Below are 5,179 nucleotides of genomic sequence, written 5' to 3' on the forward strand. Positions count from 1 at the left end.
AAAAAACCAACCAAAATAAAAAAAATGATGAAGGTGGTGATGATGAATATGGTGTTACTGGTAATGGTGGTGATGAAGAAGGTGATGGGGGACAAGATTAAAGCAAAGGATGCAAAGGAAGGAAAAGGCAGCCAAGAGAAATGAAGCAGCCTCTCAGTGACGCCCCAGAGAGAGAGAGAGAGAGAGAGAGAGAGAGTCGTCTTTCAAACGGACGGTTTGGTTACAAAACAGCTTTGGCAATTCCTTTTCCTTCCATTCCCAAAGCAGCAAACCCCGGTTTCCCTTTTAGGAGGTTGGTCAGGCTCAGGTCGGTCCCAAAGCCCAGTGCTAGGTGACGACAGATCAGGTGATTTGACAAAACATATCCTGGTGCCGGGTTGGTTAGATTCATAGTCACATATCTCGTTAGAGGATTTTCTTGGAAAGGAGAATTCTTGCTACAAAATAAACAAATTTATTTTTTCAAGAAAATCTGAAGAAAATATTATAATATTTAAATTTCAAAAATATATAAATATAAATATGAAAACTTTAAATATATAAAAATTAAAAATATTACATTAATAACGTGGTAATATAATATCACAGTAAAAACATGCAATGTTTTTGTGACTATGGTTGGATTGATACCAAAACCAATACCTCAAGTCAAGGCTTAGCGTGGGGGCAAAGGTGATTGGGCCAGTTCTTGTCTTAAGTTAAGTTGCTCTTTTTACTGATCCAGGGTCCCACCTTACCTACTTATATTCTTCATAGCAATTGGACCAGTCATTTGTTTTTTCGGTACACGTCGACGAATGAGTCATGCCACGTCATATTAGTGGTTTCTTTTGGCTTAAGTTGATTGGTATCAACCCCAAGTTCGAGTTCTAATTATTCCCGTTTTATTTTATGCTCAATTGCTTTGCCATGAAAAGGACTATGGGCGAGTTTTGAGCTGATAGTCATTTTAAGCCCAGTCCGAGTCGTGGGCCTTATGGCAGCATGACCCGGAACCAGCCTAGCTTGTCTCAAGCCCTAGCAATTACTCCAATCTGCCTTGGCTATACCAAACTCAATTCTCATGCTTAAACAAGCCAAACAAGGATGAGTTAACCCTGCATCTCATGTCTGGACTTTGACTAATTGACTCCCAGAGTACTCTAGGTTACCCTAAAGAGGGGATTAACAATTGTAAAACTTTGTGCCCATGAAAATAGAATGAGGACAAAAAACTTTTTTCTTTGCTTGTGTGGGTTCAATGATGATGCAATAACACGATGTGGATTTTGTGAACATTGATCCACGATCTAAGATCCAAATGGATCTTGTTACGCACCGAAGCTTATACGATAACGAGTCCGAACAGCACTCTGGGAAAATAGAATTTTGAGACCCGAACACTCTGCTTAGACAAATGCGGTTCAAATAAAAGTTGTGTGCGACTCACACAGCTTTCCAATGAATCTAAAAACACTAGATTCGGATCAGTGATGTATGTTCTACGGACTCTAATCTGGGACTGATGAACAAGGTTATGACAGACTTTCGGATTTTGCGGACAGTCTGTTTGACAGGGTTTTTGACCCTGCAAACAGTAAAGTTTGCAAAAAATCCGAACTGAAAAATCTAAGGTCAGATCTAGACCTTTCCAACGAACTAAAATTTGAAATTTTTTGAATTTTCTACAAGATTCTACGAACTTTTGAATTCTGAAAACTGGTATGAGTTATTGAATAAAAAACTAAATTTTTCATTATTCGAGAGCAGCAAAGATTGACATTTTTGAGGTACTTAAACGAAGATTCAATTAAAACTCAAAACATGAACATTGTAGATCTATGTTCTAGCTTTCCACAGAATAAAAAAAATGAAATTTGATACAGGGAATCTCCAGATAACGAAGAAATACTGAACACCACTAGGAGTATTCTGAACCAAACTGGTGACAGTGGATTCCTGTCAGTCTAAGACTTTGACAGCACATTTCAGGGACTCAAACGGTCGATTCACAAAATGTCCTAAACTATAAAGTTATAGAAAAATATCTTAGCTTTTCGATGAGCTAAATAACATCAGAAACCGACCAGTATCGACCCCGATATGATCATTTGTTTGGAGATATTTTTGACAACTCAAGATTCGAGAATCTGAGTTTTGACAGAAAAATCTGAGTTATATAATAACCAATCAAACTGGATATTTGTAAACAATAGAATCACTCCATAACATAAATAACTTTTATTCATTCACTAGAAAAATAACACATAATCTATTGCAACTTTCAAGCAATCTTCAACGAGAAACACAAATCACATATGATCAAAATAACATAAATGAAAACACAAATGAACCAGTGAACACGATAACCGGATGAAGGTGGTAATGGATGTCGCGGAAAGCAGCCGACACCGAGAAGAAGTCTCTTGAACCGCAACTCGAACCAGCAGCCAACACGAACCAAGAATGCTTACACAGCCAAGTCAAGGTTGATCTTCTCAAAGATCACAAACTCGAGTTTTTCCACCAACCAAAGGGCTTGATGCCGTCAGCAGAAAACTTACCAGATATTTTAGCAACTTAACCGAGCCGGGTCACGTAAAATGGTAAATAGAAAACTTGTAGGGCATGATTTTATCTTTTCAACAAGCTAAAGATCACGTAATTTGGACTGGTATCTAGGAAGATAAGATTAAAATACTGAGACTATCTTTACCCTTCAAAACACTTCTTCTCCACCAAGAAAATTTTGAAATTTTCATCACCGAAGCCCCCTTTCCTTGGTCGACCTCCCTTCATTAATAGGCTTGGAGCTTAGGGAAAAGCCACATTAAAGAGGAAAATGGCCTTCCCAAGCATAGCACAGCCCACGATTCTGACTAGGTTATTTTTGGTCAAGTGCATTAAGAGGTCCAATAGCTATATTTGACTTGGACCAGTCAACACTAAGATTTTGAATGAGGTTCAAGATGGTCCACTCCAAAATGGCGCCAACTAGGACCCCCTTTAGAAACAAATTCTGATCCAGATCCAAAACATGCAGCGAACTGGATCCTGCACAAAACGCATTAGAAAAATCCAAATGCGAAAAAATAAAAAACTACCTGCATTCCCCATACACCCTCTAGTACCACAAAAAGATCCTATAGGGCACCATAGCTATCCGGATCCGTAGAATCTGGTTCCTAAAAAAAATAAAAAAGTTTACAAATAAAAACATATTTAATGTGATTCCTCACATGCCAAAATGGAATCGAATAATAAAAATACAATTTCTGAGAAAGATGCAAAATATCTTAGATATTGTAGCACGATAATCAAAATGGGTTTGGGTTGGCAAAGATTCAGTTGGACCCTGATAGTTCTGCTTAATTGAATATGCCCTGGATCGCATCCTGGATTGGATCTTGGGAATTGGATTTTGATCCAATTCATCTTCAAAGCTCGAATCTTTAGGACATCAAATGAATATGACAAAAAAATAGGAGAAATGGAAAGTACAAAGTCTTAGACCATTTGCTAATATTGGATGAGCAGCAAACATCAATAGCAAATCCAAACTAACAAGATAAAAAAGAGGCATAGACCTATCTATGCATATCATTTTCATCAAGTGGGTGTTCCCTAATCATCTTTGTTGTGCTCTGGAATCATATTGTTAGTTGGTAAACTTGTCATTTTCTATCTAAATGTTTTAAAAAACTCACAACGCCATAGATGGCACCAAATGTTACGCACAATACTATAATTGGCCGCATACTTAAAAGATATGACAAATCTAGAAAAAAGTAGTATTGATTGTTCCTTTTGTTGCCTTAAAAATAAAGCACCTTGATCGAAATCATGGTTCATGATTTTTTCAGGCATTACCTTACATGGTGCCTGATTTTTTTAAGACAAGAACTTAGAAAGACCTTGGCGCTTAATTTTTCAGACGACAACTAGGGATAGTAGTGGACCGGTGTGGGTGTGGGGGGCTAGTTCTCTACCTCTGCCCCATCTCAAAAAAAAATCCTTTATCTTCGGTTCATCCACGTGGCAGGTTTTGATTTTCATCTTCATCCCAAGTTCATTCCCCATTTCATGTTCTCCCAAATGGTGCAGATGGTACATGATTTAAATGACCCTTCTTTAGAGTTGTTAGACTAAGGAGAGAAGAGAGAAAGGGGACCTGTTTTATGGTTAGAAAATAGGAACATAGGATTAGAAGTATATATAAGATTTAATGTTATTTTATAATATAATAAGAGTATTAGTAATTTCATTAACAACGGACAGGGTAGGCGGGTTGAAGGTAAGAGTATGTTCATCCCTGCATGGGTTTTGATTTTCACCTCTATCCTCGGTTCATTACATGTTTCATGTCCTCCATCTCAGTTTCACCCAGTCCCCCGACACTCCTAACCACAATGAGTAATACCATCAATAAAAAAATCAATTGGTCAAATTTGTTATATCAAAAAATAACCATATTATCCGAAAGAATAATACTATTTTACATAATAGCTACAAGATATAGTAGTATTCCTCTAATAACCACCCACATAATTTTTCCTAAATTTGGGGGCATTGTTGATGACTTTACCCTTTTGTATTGGTCCAGCGAAACTCACCATTTCAGTGAAACTCTAAATTTTTCTGCAAAATTGAGATTAGCGTATACATTGAAATAGTGAAACTTAGCTTAATTGCAACATAACTAATGAATCTCATTATTCGTTGAAATGGTGATTTTCACTAGTAAAATCGACAACAATGTCCCTAAATTAAGGAGAAATTGGGTGAATGGGTATGCGATGAATATTACGATATCTTACAACTTTTGTATAAAATAGCATTATTCTTAGAGGTAATACAATTATTTTGTTAGTTTGCAGCCCATCGCGGTCTTGTGCCCAAAAGCATGTCATCTAAGGCTTTATCATTTTTGTAAAAAGCAATCAAAAAATGTAAAGTAGTGACAACCATGTTCCTTTTCTCTATTTCACTTTTCTAAGCATTCAGCGCACTAAAAGGATGTCTAAAAGGAAGCACGCCAACAATAAAAAATGAAATTTATCACCCCCCTACCTAAAGGTTTAAAAAGGGTAAAAATTTATTTTGTACTTTAGCATGATATTTAAAAAAGGGGCATATTCTTTTAAAAGACATTTCAAGTCCCAACTTTTCGTAAACTATCAAACAAAGATCTAAAGTTAAT

This window comes from Nuphar pumila, chromosome 16 (genome assembly GCF_984573655.1).
Source record: "Nuphar pumila chromosome 16, dmNupPumi1.hap1.1, whole genome shotgun sequence".
Classification (NCBI taxonomy): domain Eukaryota; kingdom Viridiplantae; phylum Streptophyta; class Magnoliopsida; order Nymphaeales; family Nymphaeaceae; genus Nuphar; species Nuphar pumila.